This window comes from Gopherus flavomarginatus, chromosome 3, assembly GCF_025201925.1.
Source record: "Gopherus flavomarginatus isolate rGopFla2 chromosome 3, rGopFla2.mat.asm, whole genome shotgun sequence".
Taxonomy (NCBI): Eukaryota; Metazoa; Chordata; order Testudines; family Testudinidae; genus Gopherus; species Gopherus flavomarginatus.
Genome location: NC_066619.1, coordinates 253,473,200 through 253,489,721, shown reverse-complemented (window position 1 = coordinate 253,489,721; position 16,522 = coordinate 253,473,200). Strand labels below are relative to the sequence as shown.

Genomic DNA, 16,522 nt, shown 5'->3' with positions numbered 1-16,522 from the left:
ACAACCTTTGAAAACCTAGCCTGTAGTGAGCATTTGCTGTTGGGAAAGGTTTGTTAATATATTTTTATTTACTTTCATTTAATTTTTAAGAAAACAAAAATTGGAGCCTGATTTTAAAAGAAATTGTCATCAATATTTGCCTTCAAGAAAATTTATGCGAAAATCTATCTTGTCCTGGTAATCTGATATCTCTTGGATGAAAGAAATCACTGATTACCTTATCTAAATGAAATAGGCCATGTATATAAATAACTAGGTATGCCTCGAACATATAAAACAGCCCCAAACTTCAAACAATCATAATATAAAGCAGCGATTTTTGGTACTCATTGGGGGAGAAGTGAGGATATGCCTCATCTGGTATAGAGGGTTCAAACTGAGCTTGCAAGAAAAGTGAAAGTTAACATGACAAAGCCATAGTACTGACTACAGGTTAAAACAACAAGGCGTCCTTGTGGCACCTTAGAGACTAACAAATTTATTTGGGCATAAGCTTTCATGGGCTAGAACCCCCTTCATCAGATGCATGGAGTGGAAAATACAGTAGCAGGTATATTTATATATAGTACATGGAAAGATGGGAGTTGCCTTACCAGGTGTAATTCCTGATGTCAGATATTACAACATTCAAAAACCAGTAGGAGACTACTTCAGCCTCCCTAGTCACTCAATAACAGACTTAGAAGTGGCAATTTTTAACAAAAAAACTTCAAAAACAGACTCCAACGTGAAACAGCAGAACTGGAATTAATTTGCAAATTGGACACCATCAAAGTAGGCCTGAATAAAGACTGGGAGTGGATGAGACATTACAAAACCTAATTTTCCCATACTAATTTCCCCGTACTGTTATTCACACCTTCTTGTCAACTGTTTCAAATGGGCCACCCCATTATCACTACAAAAGTGATTTTTCCTCCCTTGGTATTCTACTGATAATTAAAGTGTCTCCTAGACTGACCCACCACCTGGTAAGGCAACTCTTATCTTTTCATGTACTATGTATAAATATACCTGCTACTGTATTTTCCACTCCATGCATCTGATGAAGTGGGTTCTAGTTCACAAAAGCTTATGGCAAAATAAAGTTGTTAGTCTCTAAGGTGCCACAAGGACTTCTAGTTGTTTTTGCTGATTCAGATTAACACGGCTACCACTCTGAAACCTGACAAAAGGTTGTTTATCCTAAAACACAGTGATGAGTGAACTTTGGAGGACCAAAATGTTCAGAAATTCAGACCTCATTTCAAGATCTCCTTTCTCCTTCCTGTACCCATTCTTCCATCATATCACAGCCATATTCCTTACCCTTCCCCCAAATCAATATTTTCCCTCCATTAAACATCTCTTTTCAGCCTACAATAGGGCTATAACTGCCACTGTCCCTTGTGTGCTCCAACCAGGTGCTTTATTGAGAAACTATGGGAGTAGAATCCATTTGCATGACCTTGAACCTTTGCATGTCAAGCGCCTCAACTTTCGGCTGGTTTGTACAGTACAGTCTGATGGATAGAACCAAGGAAACACAATTTTCATGGTTATGAAAAGCCACTGTATTAAAAATTAAACAAGGATGATACCTCACAAAGTAATAATTAATTTGCAAATATTTGTGCAGAAGCTGAAAATGTGATATGAGTGTATTGTAATAACTGTGCTGTAAAACCATAATGAAAAAATTATCACTCCCCCCCCCTCTCTCTGTACTGGTGTCTAAACATGACCATAAATTCATGTCTGCAACTCTGATAAAATCAAATGAAAAGTAGCCACACAGATTATTGTTCAGATATAAATGACATTGAATTCACTGGCTTACTGTTGTGCTACACATTTCTCTTTTAAGTGGGAAAAGATTCATTTTTTGTATAAAGTTTTCTTGAAGAGTTTCATTTTTGTGAAGAGAATATCTTGGATTAAAACTACATCCCAGTGAGGCTTCCATTGATTTTAGTGGAGTTACACTAGAGAAGAATTTTGTGGAATTTAAAATTCCATTTAGAGTTAACATTTCAGTGAGTAATATACTTGTACAAGTAACTCTTGCAAAAGAACTTTGAAACTGAAGATATTAAGATAAATGTGAACATTTCAGATTAGATTTGTAGCAGCCCTCAGTGGGAATTTGGTCAGTCCTCTTTCTTTTAATTGACCTGAACTGTTAACCTTTAATTATTGAGTTATTATTCTGAGTAGAAATTATAGTGGTCATTTTCTCTGTGATTAACTTAGAAAATCATGAACAACTAGACTAGAACTTGTGTATTTGTGTCTGGATCGTATGGAAATAGCTCACTCAAACTGGAATATCAAGTTATATCACCTAGCTGAGGTCAGACTAAGAGGTCTTTTTATTCCCTATCAATATGGGAGTGGGGGAAGATGCCTGGCATTAATCAATGGAGAAAATGAATTATCTTATGAAGATTTATAAGTATCTCAATATGCAATTGCCTTGTTTAGTCAAGGTATTGGGTCAAATTGTTTAAATCATCTTCCCTTTTTGTGGTGGAGTTTTCATGTGCAAAATATCCACTTGTAAATCTGGATATTTACACTTGTACTTCTAGCCACTTAACTACAGATGCAAAAATGCAAATACAAATTTTGAACTCACTCCTAGTGTTGTATAATATGTAAGAATAACATGAGTGGACTTAATGACAAGCTCAGCTCAGGCAGTTTGAAAATATTTGCTTCGCTAGAAGAAGGGACTCTTTATTTTATTAATTTATTTTAAAGTGTGTCTAGTTTCACCTGTAGTAGTGAAATAAAAATGTCACAAAAAGTCTCATGTCTTTCCTTGGCGCTGCCCCCGCACTCCTCACACACCTCACCAGTAAATTTGTTTATCTGTTCTCATAGACCCTAATCCTGAATTCCTTAGTCAGGCAGAACTCTCATTGACACCACTGGGAATTTAGCCTGAGAATGGATTGTATGATCAGGCCTGAAACAACCTGCAGCAAATTTTCAGTCTTGAAAGATCATATTCTTTCTACTCAGACAAAATATCAAAGGTGACCTAACTGGATAAGTGCCTGACCGCATATCTATTAAAGTCAGCTGGAAGACCCATAAATTTCAGTGGAGTTTGGATCAGGCCCCAAATAATGAAGCCCTTGCTCTCGGCAAACTCACATTGACTTCAACAGAAGTTGGATGTCAGTAAGGGTTGAGTAATAAGGACCTCATGTTTTGGCTCTCCTGTAAGCCTACTCCTACCCCTACTGAACATATAGCCCAGTGAACTTATGAACTTATGGCTCTTTGAGTTCACTGAGACTAGGACAAGGCCCAAATTAATGTAAACAGTAAAGTTCTTTGTAATTTTAATTCACCTTAGGAAAAAGTACTGCAGTATTCTACAGGAGAGATCCAAAACTTAGAGATCTGTTGAACTTACAACAGTGACACTGTAGTACTGCTGTAGAATGAAAAGAGCTTTAAAATGAAGATTGAGCCCATCTGATCAGACAATGATTTGTTGAATAATGGAAACTAAATCCTTCCTTCCAGTTCCATGCCAGAGAAGCTGACGTACTGTTCTGAAATAGAACAAAGGAAACAAATTGGAACTATCCAATTGTACAATACTTTTGAGCTACAATTTTGTGAAGCCTTACAGTAATTTAACACATGTCATGGAGCACTTGGAAATGTAATAAAAATCCTGTTTATTACCAATGCCGCTTTGGGCCAAAGCATTTTTGTGAGACTCATCTGATCCTTATAGTTGATGACCTTAGAATCTGTCTCCATCAGAAAGAACAAGAAGATTTATTGTTCTAGGGATTTTGTAAGCACTGCAATATAGTTCCATAGGCATATGTGTGTGTATTGTTTAGTAGAACTCAGACTGCGATGTGCCCTGAAAGGAGCCATCGGTAGATCTCACCCTTCTGTGTGGAAGATAGGAGAGTGTCACCTCCACACTACAGTTTTCCCCTCCTTCCTCAAATGGATACCCTCTGCTGGGGTGAAGATACACAGAGTGGAGAGGGCTGGGTGAGGGCAAGGGAAGTACTGCAATATCATCCCCTGCTTTCCTCCTGGATTTCTGCACTGAAATACAGGTGGCAGGTTATACAGCTGAGAAACTCCCTCTCTCTGGGTCTGCCTCTACAGAATGATCCAGGTAAGGACAGTATGACTCCTTTTGAAGCCATTTGCAGGTAGGAAGGTGGGCAAGTGGGATGGCTTCTGTCTTAGCACTAATGAGTGTTCCATCTCCCAGAGATCATAAAATTATAGAAAACTCGGGTTGGAAGAGACCTCAAGAGGTCATCTAGTCCAACCCCTTGCTCAAAGAAGGACCAATCCCAACTAAATCATCCCAGCCAGGGCTTTGTCGAGCAGGCCTTAAAAACCTCTAAGGATGGAGATTTCACCACCTCCCTGGGTAATCCTTTCCAGGGCTTCACCACCCTTTTAGTGAAACAGTGTTTCTTAATATCCAGCCTATACCTCCTCCACTGCAACTTGAGACCATTGCTCCTTGTTCTGTCACCTGCCACCACTGAGAAAAAGCTGAGCTCCATCCTCTTTGGTACCCCCCTTCAGGTAGTTAAAGGCTGCTATCAAATCCTCCCCTCACTCTTCTCTTCTGCAGACTAAACAAGCCCAGTTCCCTCAGCCTTTCCTTGTAAGTCATGTACCCCAACCCCCTGATCATTTTCATTGCCCTCCACTGGGCTCTTTCAAATTTGTCCACATCCTTTCTGTACTAGGGGGCCCAAAACTGAATGCAATACTCCAGATGAGCCTCACCAGTGCCAAATAGAGGGGAATAATCACTTCCCTCGATCTGCTGGCAATGCTCCTACTAATGCTGTCCAATATGCTGTTACCATCCTTGGCAACAAGGGCATGCTGCTGACTCATATCCAGCTTTTCATCCACTGTAATCCCTAAATCCTTTTCTGCAGAACTGCTGCTTTGCCAGTCGGTCCCCAGGCTGTAACGGTGCATGGATTCTTCCGTCCCAAGTGCAGAACTCTGTACTTGTCCTTGTTGAAACGCATCAGATTTCTTTTGGCCAATCCTCCAATTTGTCTAAGTCACTCTGGACCCTATACCTACCCTCCAGCGTATCTACCTCTCCCCTCAGTTTAGTGTCATCTGCGAACTTGCTGAGGGTGCAATTCAGCCCATCATCCAGATTATTAATAAAGATGTTGAACAAAACCGGCCCCAGGACCAACCCATGGGGTACTCCGCTTGATACTGGCTGCTAACTAGACATCAAGCCGTTGATCACTACCCATTGAGCCTGACAATCTAGCCAGCTTTCTATCCACCTTATAGTCCATTTATCCAATCCATACTTTTTACTTGCTGGCCAGAATACTGTGGGAGACCATATCAAAAGTTTTGCTAAAGTCAAGATATTTCACGTCCACTGCTTTCCCCATATACACAGAGCCAGTTATCTCATCATAAAAGGCAATCAGGTTGGTCAAATATGACTTGCCCTTGGTGAATCCATGTTGACTGTTCCTGATCACGTTCCTCTCCAAGTGCTTCAAATGGTTTCCTTGAGGACCTGGTCCATGATTTTTCCAGGGACTGAGGTGAGGCTGACTGGTCTGTAGTTCCCCAGATTCTCCTTCCTTTTTTTTAAAGATGGGCACTGTATTTGCCTTTTTCTAATCATCCTGGACCTTCCCCGATCGCCATGAGTTTTCAAAGATAATGGCCAATGGCTCTGCAATCACATCCACCAATTCCCTCAACACCTTTGGATCCATTAGATCTGGATCCATGGACTTGTGCATGTCCAGCTTTTCTAAATAGTCTCTTTGTTACCTATGAGAATGCTTGAAGTCAAACTCTGAGAGTTTAATGTCTTGGAATTTCCTGACCTCTGATCCCCCTCTCTGGAATATTTCTACAGAGCAGGGGTTGGGCTTCAAATATTAGGCCCGGTCTACACTAAAAAGTTAGGTTGATCCAGCTACATTGCTCAGAAGTATTAAAAATACAAACCCCTGAGTGATGTCGGTAAACCAGCCTAACCTCCAGTGTAGACAGAGATGGATTACCTTCACCAACAGAACCCCTTCTGTCAGTGTAGATAGTGTCTGCACTGAAGCACTACAGTGGCACAGCTGCAGTGATGGAGCTGTGTCACTCTAGCATTTCAAACATAGCATTACAAGCCTTAGCTGTGAAAAGATAAATACCACAACAATGGGAAAACTCTTGAGGGAGGGATCTGGGGAAGGAAAAGCTTCACTAACTTCCCTCACAGAACTTTCTCTAAATTCTGCTGTCAGAGTATTGTAGTTCTGCTGCCCTTATCCCAGCATACCCACCTGTGTAACAAGCAGGAGTAATTGACCTCAAATTGTATGTCTTAGCTGTTCTACCTGACTTATGGTCTGCATGACTACAGAAGAGCATGATAGGGCAGATGTCTTTGAAACCCCCTTAATGAGGGCTTGCAATGTGGATCAGGCTGTACACATCAGTCAATACAGTTTCTATTTGAGGGGTGGATGAGATGAAGTGCATCCCCTCTGTCCTTTATTATCCCATGCCACATGCACCTAGATCATATGGCCAGTCCTCTGTAAGTCCAGGAAAAATGAAGAAAAGTGCTCTGGATGCATCCAAGTTCTATCTGGAGAGACAAGGTGGATGAGGTAATGTCTTTTATTGAACCAGCTTCTGTTGGTGGAAGGGGCAAGCTTTCAGGCTTCACAGAGCTCTTCTGCAGGTCTCTTTGGAGAAAGAAACAAGAGTGTTCAAGCCAAATAAAAATTGGGACAGATTGTTGAGCATGTGAGGTTCACAAGTTGTAGCAGACCACTTAAAATGAAGTGGGCAATTAAATCCCATGCAACTGTAAGACAATGGAGAGTTGGTAAGCAGCAGGGTGTGTTACAAGTTGTTTTAATAGGCCATCAAACCATTGTCTCTGTTAAGTCTGTGGTTTTTAGTATCCAGCAGAGTTATGAATTTAAAATCTCAGATTCACCTTTTGGAGGTGTTTATGCAAGTTTCCTTTGAGGAAGAGGACTGAGAGGTCAGATATGGAATGATTGCTTCGTGAAAAACGTTTACCCATGGCTGATAGGATATTTTTTTCTTTTTTTTTTTTAATTTTCTGTGTGAGTTCATTTGAGGGTGTGGCGATTGTCTGTTTTCACCCACATAGTTGCTGTGGGGCAGTTGATGCACTGGATGAGCTGCATGTGCTGTGGATCTACTGATCATCATAACAATGGAGATATATCTGCAGGTTTTGCATCTGTTCTTATGGCAGGGTCTAGTGCTGCTTTGAGTTGGTGGGTCCTGATCTGTGGGGAGCTTGCTTCTGATGATGAGCTTCTTAAGGTTGGGATGTTGTTTGAAGGCCACAAGAGGGGGTTCAGAAAAGATTTCTTTCAGGGTGTGATCCCCATCAGGTATTAACAGTGCATCCATCTATATAGTCACTTAACTGGGCCCCTTAACCATAGTACCTGAACAATTCTCATCTATTTAAAGATAGCGATAGCAATATCTTGTGGAAGTGAGTTCCAAAGTCTTGGCTTAGCTCCTGTGAAAGTTCTGTCTGCTGCACTTGTGGAAACTCCTCCTAGTGGTCAACAGTGTTGTTGATCGTCATGGAAATTGGAAGATCTGTTCTTGGTGAATCTTCTATATACTTGTATCTAGGGGGCACTATCTGACCAAAATTCTATTTTCATATGAACTGAATGGCTAGATTTAAAAAAAGGTAACTGTAGAAAAGCTTATTCTAGCTGCTTGAGTTTACTGTGAAGATGAGGGAAAATTAGCACAATAAGGAAACATTTTGATGCATTAAGTAGAAATTTGTGTTACAAACAATTTGTCTCTAGGCAACAGAAAATGCCTTATTGAAGGGGCTGATAAAACATTGTTGTAGAAGTGTTGTTGATTCCAATGAGTGGGTGCAAGTCAACAGACTGCATCAGCGATAGAGTGCATGTGGGACAAAAAGTGAGAGAGCCATTAAAAAGGCATTAAAATGTGGTTATTTTATTTATTTTTCAAATGCAGGTAAGATTACTCTTGTCCTGTGCCATATTAACCAGTATGTCTAGCCACTTCACTTCTAAGATCCTCTTATACTCTCTCCTCTCACTGACAAAAGGCTAATTTATTTCTGTAACTAGAGCCCCATGAAGCAAATATATACTGTTTAAAACCACTTTGCAGCACCTACGCCTAGAATTAATGTTTTAAAACTGTTCAGTGTCCTCCCTGATAAATGCTGCCTTGTTTCTTCTTTCTCATTTTACCTTTTACTGCAAATTGCGTTTTGAACAGTCCACTGATTTGCTGCTAACATCTTAACAAGAAACTCTCACAAAAATATTTCCCCCAATCCAAAACCTATTTAAATTAATAGGAGTTAGAGATAGTTGGAAAAATATTGATGCAACATTTTTTTCATCAAACCTAAATGTTCCATGGGACCGTGTTAATTTCAGATACATTCCACCAGATATCCTGCCAACTCAACCACCTGGCTTCCAAGTTCCTGGCTACCTATCAGCACATCAGGTTTCCAAAGTCCCTAGTTCCAGTACAATTTGGTCACATGGGCTACCTCAGAGCCAGGGCTTCCAGCAGAGCTGGGTAGAGAATGGTAATTCCATTTCAAGGAGAATTTAGAAATTTTTGGATTTTGTTTCAAGTTGGAAAAACATCCACATTTTGAAATCTCAAAGTCATCTACAACATGGAATTAACTTTCTCCACCTAGCTGTAAGGGGAGTCGTTCTGCTGATCTCAGTGCACTTTGGATCATGCTCTTAGTGCACATTACATTCAGGGATTGGGGAATTTATTAATTTTGTTTTCCTTTTTAAACAAAAAAACACTTTCTGATTATCGTAATTGAGGAAAAAGGCGGTGCCACCTGGCAAACAAGCTACTATTAAGCTATGCATTCAGTGGAAATATTTATACATTTTCCCTGAATAACATGCTGAATATAATGATATCATAGCACACAATGTTCAGTTTGTATACTTGGAAGGAGAGGAGGAGTGTGTGGAAAAGAAGTGTCTGTATTTATCTGGGTGGCTCAGTTCCCAAGACAAAATTTTATTATTCAGAAATATAATTGATCTCAAAGGTTAAGCCATGCCTCAGAGGGATGATTTAGCAGAACCCAGCAAGAGTCAAACACTTAGGGCTCACTATGGGGAGATCGATGCTGCTGCAATCGATGCAGCAGGGGTCGATTGAGCGGGTCTACTGAAGACCCGCTAAATTGACGGCAGAGTGTGTCAATAACCTAGTCCCAGATTTGGACCTTAGCGTCCAAAATATGGGGGTTAGCATGAAAACCTCCAAGCTTAGTTACCAGCTTGGACCTGGTACTGCTGCCACCACCCAAAAATTAGAGTGTTTTGGGGCACTCTGGTCCCCCAAAAAACCTTCCCTGGGGACCCCAAGACCCAAATCCCTTGAGTCTCACAACAAAGGGAAATAAATCTTTTCCCTTACCCCCTCCAGGTGCTCCTGGAGAGATACACAGAAGCAACCTCCGTGAATCTAAGCAGAGGGAGTCCACCCTCTCTAATTCCAGTCCTGGAAACAAAAGCACTTCCCTCTTCACCCAGAGGGAATGCAAAGTCAGGCTAGTAAATCTAACACACACAGATCTCCCTCTGACTTCTTCCTCCCACCAATTCCCTGGTGAGCTGCAGACTCAATTCCCTGGAGTTCCTCACTAAATAAAAACTCCAACAGGTCTTAAAAGAAAGCTTTATATAAAAAAGAAAGAAAAATACATACAAATGGTCTCTCTGTATTAAGGTGACAAATACAGGGTCAATTGCTTAAAAGAAATATGAATAAACAGCCTTATTAAAAAAGAATACAATTTAAAGCACTCCAGCAACTATAGACATGTAAACACAAAAGAACATATAAATCCCTATCTGATCTTTGGTACTTACAACTGGGAAACAGAAGATTAGAAAGCAGGAAACAGAAATCACTTCTCATCCGAGAGAGCATACAGGCAGAAGACAAAGAACTCAGACACAAACTTCCCTCCACCCAGAGTTGAAAAAATCCTGTTTCCGGATTGGTCCTCTGGTCAGGTGCTTCAGGTTACTTTTTTTTTCAGGTGAAAGAGACATTAACCCTTAGCTATCTGTTTATGACAGAGTGCTCTCCAGTTGACCCCGGTACTCCAGCTTCCTGAGAAGATTAAGGTAAGTCAACCAGAGAGTGTCTCCTGTTGATGTAGCACAGTTAAGATACTGGGGTAAGTCGACCTAAACTACGTTGACATTATTCACATAGTGGGAGTAGTGTAACTTAGGTTGACATGCCCTAGTAGTGAAGACAAGCCCTTAGACCAGGGATCGGCAACCTCTGGCACACGGCTCGCCAGAGTAAGCACCCTGGCGGGCCGGGCCAGTTTGTTTACCTGCCGCGTCTGCAGTTTCAGCCAATCAGGGCTCCCACTGGCCGCAGTTTGCTGATCCAGGCCAATGGGGGCTGCAGGAAGCAGCATGGGCCAAGGGATGTGTGCCAAAGGTTGCCATATGCCAAAGATTACTGATCACTGCCTTTGACCCATAGCTAGGGCCTTGATCCTGACTCAGTTTGGTGGCAGAATTTTTAAAAGGCCATTCCAGGGTCCCCCAGAACCACCTTCAGCATGTTTGTGTAACAATTCATATGGAAAAAAGGGAGGGGCAATCATGTGTCCACAACGTGAGGTCTAGTCAGTGCCTAGCCCCAGCACGCCTGCACATGGAAAGGAGAGAAGGATACAAGGAGCCTTCCCTCTATTGCACACTTTGTGCAAAGGCAGGCCAGGCAGAACTACAGTCCTTGCACTTTGGAAATGTGCCTCTGCCTCCCTTTCTGCATTGGCAGGCAGAGCTTGCCAAGTAAAAGGATAGGGAGCATGCTGCCTGCCTGCAATGGAGCTCCAGGCAGAACTGTATCTTTGGAAACAATCCATCCCAGAGCTCTTCATGGGCCACCACTTACTCAAGACTGTTATTTCATGGTACAATTGAGCCCTAAATAATCAGCTCTAAACATTAAAATGTTCCTTTCTACTAGTGTGTACTTTATCCTGGATCCCTCCACCACCAAAGGTTCAATTTGGGGGTTGTTTTGGGGTTGGGTTTTGGGATTTAATTTTTTATTGATTTTCATAAAGAACCAAACAAAAATATGAAAAGATAAATGACTTATAGCTTGTATATGGCACCAAATACCACACAAGATATACAATAATAAGAGACAATTAAACATCTTTACAACTTGTCAAAGCTGCAAGATCAAACAATACAAAATCAGACAATATTATACAGACATAATATGTTAAGGAGATGATAATAAATAATATTAATTAATTAATAAAATATACCTACAAATAGGAAAAAAGGAAAGGAGGGGACTGGGGAGGGGGCAGGAAGGAAGAAATACAAAGAAGTCAGGTGGAATGGAAGTCTGGCACTATTTGAGCTATCTCAGCATTTTTTATCCAAATGTATCAAGAAATGGGGTCAACGTTTCTTCGAATTCATATAATTGCTCTCTATATCAATAAGCTATTCTTTCTTTTGCTGCTAACTAACAGACAGATTCAAATACTACTGCTCTATTCTGGGCATCAGTCAATGCCTCAATTTTTGTAAAATCATGAGCTTGGCAATCATTGCAGCCCTTAAGAAACAAAGTCTTTGTGGTGGAGTTAAACCCAGCATAGTAGGTACATAAACTAGAATATAATTTTCAGCTGAGATTTAGTTGCTGAAGCCAAGCACTATTTTCACTCTTGTGTCCACCCTTTTCCACAGCTGTCTGTCTGTCAGCTAGTCTCATAGCATATGCATCAGGGTTCTTTTTTTCTTCTTCTTATTATTATTATTATGTCAGCAACAACAAATATCAGAGGACCAAGCCCCCTTCTTGCATAACCTCTGTAGCATCCAATACATTTGGAATAGAACCTTTTGCTATTTCAGGCAAAGCCTGAGATCCACAAAAGCATTTGTAGAATTCTGTAATATGTTCTGCCATTGGGGTTCTTTTAAAGGCTGTTAGTGAAGTATACGTAGTGAGCGGACATGGGTCTGAGGAGTTTATGAAGCATTTCCAAGGTTCCTAGTAGCTCTGGGGCATCTGGACCAAGCTGATACATTAGCAAGTATTTTAGCTATAAGTACTGCCACATTGCTGAGGGTGGCAGGCCATATCATTGCTTTAGTGTTTGAAAAAAGAAAGAGAGAGAGAGAGAGAGAGAGAAAACTCTCACCACTGACTAATTTGAAAATCCATTATACCCTTTCTCAGTCAGTTCTTACAAATTATAGTTTTTTTCCTAATTTGCAAGTCTAGGTTACCCCAGGTACAGTAATTCTTCACTTAACGTTGTAGTTATGTCCTTGAAAAAATTCAACTTTAAGTGAAATGATGTTAAGTGAACCCAATTTCTCCATAAGAATTAATGTAAATGGGCGGGGTTAGATTCCAGGGAATTTTTTTTTGCCAGACAAAAGACATCTATATACATATACAGTATGAGTTTAAAACAATTTTAAATAAACAGTGTAATACAGGTATAAGTTTTAAACAATTTTAAACAAACCATTTAATACTGTACTCAGCAATGATGATTTTGAAGCTTGGTTGAGGTGGTGGAGTCAGAGGGTGTAAGAGAGTGGATCGCCTCGCTGCTCCTCTTGCTGTTCTCGCTCCTCTCCTCTCCCCCTCCTCTCAGTCTCCTGAACACCGTGAAACAGCTGATTGTTGCGGGCAGGAGGCACGGGGAGGGAGTGGGGAGTTGCTAATCCGCAAGTCTGCCGGCAGGTGGGAGGCTCTGGGGGGAGGGGAGCTGATAAGGGGACTGACCATCCACCATGGTTCCAAGCCCCAACAGCCAAACAACATTATAAGCAAACATTGCGCAACTTTAAATGAGTATGTTCTCTGATAGATCAGCAACATAACAACAAAACAACATTAACTAGGATGGCTCCAAGTGAGGAGTTACTGTAGGTCCTTTTGCATGATGGTGAGGAAGCTGTTGGTACCTCTTAGCCAGGATATCCCACACCCTTAGTGCAGAGACCATTATAAGCATTTTATTTTTCTCCTTTGGACAAAAAGAGGAACTAAGCAGACCCACAGGGGGAACTGGATTCATTAACACCTATTTAGTTTCCACCCATATGGGTATTATCATGCTGTGAGCTATTGGACATCTGTGACATGCTAAAAGCATAAGAGTAATTTTGTAGACCTAGCAGCCCAACCCACCCACCTCACCCTCCAGCTATAGGGAGCTTGAGTTTTTTAAGTGTTGGTCAGAGGTGTTGACCAGGGCCTAACAGAAAGCCTCTAATAATGTTTAAATTTTCTAAAATAAGACAGAGGGATATATACAAGTAGACTGCTTATGATATAGAGGAGCATGGGCATATGTCATGGCTGAATCTCCACTCTGTCTCTCTGAGTGCAGGAAGTGGGGGCCCGCAAGGATTTTAAAAAATTAATACTTGCCACTTCAGGCTTCTATTAAACTACCAAGGTTAAAGCTTTTCTCTGACCTTGGCTTGGTAAATGCTGCCATCACCCAAATGCAAAAAAAACCTTTGAACCCAGGAAGGAGCACTTGGGAATTCCTCCCTGTGGGGTACCCTCAAGCCCTAGCCCCAAGGATACTTAAAGGAAGCTGGAACAAAGGACAGTAACCACAGGGGGTGTGAGTGATTGCTGGACCCAGGCTAAAAGGAGATTAGCATGTAAAAGGGAGCATTCTGGAACTAGTGAGGATCTTATCTGTATTCAATTTGATTAGACATAGATTTGCGCATTTTATTTTATTTTGCTTGGTAACTTACTTTGTTCTGTCTGTTACTACTTGGAACCACTTAAATCCTACTTTCTGTATTTAATAAAATCACTTTTACTTATTAATTAACTCAGAGTATGTATTAATACCTGGGGGAGCAAACAACTGTGCATATCTCTCTATCAGTGTTATAGAGGGCGAACAATTTATGAGTTTACCCTGCATAAGCTTTATACAGGGTAAAATGGATTTATTTGAGTTTAGACCCCATTGGGAGTTGGTCATCTGGGTGCTAAAGACAAGCACACTTCTGTGAGCTGTTTTCAGGTAAACCTGCAGCTTTGGGGCAGGTAATTCAGACTCTGGGTCTTTGTTGGAGCAGACAGGAGTGCCTGGCACGGCAAGACAGGGTGCTGAAGTCCTGAGCTGGCAGGGAAAACAGGGATAGAAGTAGTCTTGGCACATCGGTTGGCAGCTCCCAAGGGAGTTTCTGTGATCCAACCCATCACAGCCAAACCAGAGCCAAATAAAAAAGTAAAGGAGACAACGGACATCCTTAACTAGTACGCCAGGAAAGACTAAAGGTATCCAAGGTGATATTGTTGGTTGTGATGCAAAAGGTTGGGTGAGAATATAACAGTCGGATCCTGGAACTACATATGGGTCCAAAGTCTAGTTTTTGTGGAGTATAAAACATATACCTCCAGGCTAATACAGCTTGTGGTTCGGGGCCACACTTCTTTGAGAATTTATTGATATTATACCAGTGGTTATCAGAGCCATGACAACCTCTGACAAACCTGATTTGATCTCAGTATATCATAGAACCCCAAACCTTTTCCAGTCTGATTGCCAGAACTTTTGCTAATATTTTGACATTGCTATTAATAAGTTAAATTGGCCTGTAACTGGAACACAGTGCGGTATCACTTCCTGGTTTAGGAATAACTGATATCAAGACCTCGCTCAGCATAGGGGGATGGGTGCCCTCTAGGAGTGGTTCATTAAACATTTTAATCATCCTGTCAGACAAGAGGTAAATGAAGTATCTGTACAATTCAGCTGCAAAGCCATCTGGCCTGAGGGCTTTCCCCACTGTCTTATTCTTAATCACCTCAATTAACTCATCCTCTGTTAGGGGCATACCAAGGTTTCTATACTGGGCTGCAGTCATTGGTGCTAATTTAACTTTTTGAAAAATTGATCCAAATATCTGTGAGGGTGGTTGTGTTGAATTTGTCCTGAATCTTTATAGAAATTAAAGAAACCTTTTTAAATATCTTTAGGTGATGTACCTAATCTACCAAGTTTATCACGTGAGGCCTGATTCTATGTGTAGAGGTCTTTTGTCTTAGGGGGTATGCTAGTAACTTGCCAACTTTTTCAGCCAATTCCCAGAAATCCTGCCTGAGCCAAAATAGGGTGAATTCAGTCTGTGCTATATACACCTTACTGAGTTCATATCTACAGTTAATCAGGGATTGCAGCAAATCAGCAGATGTGGTTGTGTCATTAGATATATCAAGCTCTCTTAGGATACGTCTTCACTACCGGCCATATCGGCGGGTAGCAATTGATTTCTCGGGGATCGATATATCACGTCTCATCTAGACGCGATATATTGATCCCTGAACACTGTCCTGTCGACTCCAGAACTCCACCAATGCGAACGGCAGTAGCGGAGTTGACAGGGGGAGCCACGGACGTCGATCCCGCATCGCGAGGATGGTAGGTAACTCAATCTAAGATACTTCGACTTCAGCTACGTTATTCATGTAGCTGAAGTTGCATATCTTAGATTGATCCCCTCCCCTAGTGTAGACCAGCCCTTACTTTTTTCTCAGGGGCTATCATATTTTCCCTGCATTCCCTCTGCTTGGCAGACTTCTCATCCTATCCCTTACATAGGCCTTGAGTATCTCCCACAATAGCCGGCTAGAAGATACTGAGGGTTTGTTTGTCTCCAGGAACAAGCCAATTCATTTTTCAGTTAGAATTCTGAAGTGGGGACTTAATAACAGTGAAGAATTAAATCTCTATCTGCAGGTGTTTCTCGTGTGGGTCTGTTGCTATTTGAAGAGTTATAGGGGCATGATCGGAGAAGGCAGTTGTATTGATGGAGGAGTCAATTACAGAATTAGCCAAGTCCCCAGGGATCAGAAAAAGCAATCTATATGGAATAGGACCCATGTACTGGAGAAAAGTATGAATAGTCCCGACACACTGGATGTATAAACCACATGATAAAGCATAATCCCAAATCTTTAATAAGCAACTCCAGAGCCATTTTAGTCTTCATTGGTTTATGACCCTGCGGCTGAGATTTGTCCACAAATGGAGCAAGCGTCTCATTGAAATCCCCAGCAATCACAGTAGGCATATGGGGTTCTCCATATAATTTAGTAAAATACCTATGAAAGGTTTTAGGGTCATCAAGGTTAGGCCCACGTATATTAGCAGTGATTAGTTCAGAGCCATATATAGTGACTTAAAGGATTAAACATCTGTTTGATCATCTTACATTGACTCAGAGACTGTTACTGCCAGTGCTTTGTGGAAGAGGATGGCTACCCTCTTTGGCTTTGGATGAGAAGGAGCAAGACTATTAAACTAATGTGATTATCACCATGGCACATTGTCTTCTGATAGTCATATCATAGTCACTAGCTGGAATGCAGTGAGCAATTTAGGGGAAAATTATATTGTGCAAAC

At 41.2% G+C, this 16,522-nt stretch overlaps 2 protein-coding genes across 4 annotated transcripts in view; one reads left to right on the top strand and one right to left on the bottom strand.

The window, feature by feature from the left end:
* Window positions 1–16,522, bottom strand: part of LOC127048246 (uncharacterized) — a 176,954-nt gene that overhangs the window by 84,957 nt on the left and 75,475 nt on the right. The window lies entirely within an intron of this gene.
* Window positions 1–16,522, top strand: part of LOC127048238 (uncharacterized) — a 116,670-nt gene that overhangs the window by 97,307 nt on the left and 2,841 nt on the right. The gene's annotated exons all lie outside the window — the stretch shown is intronic.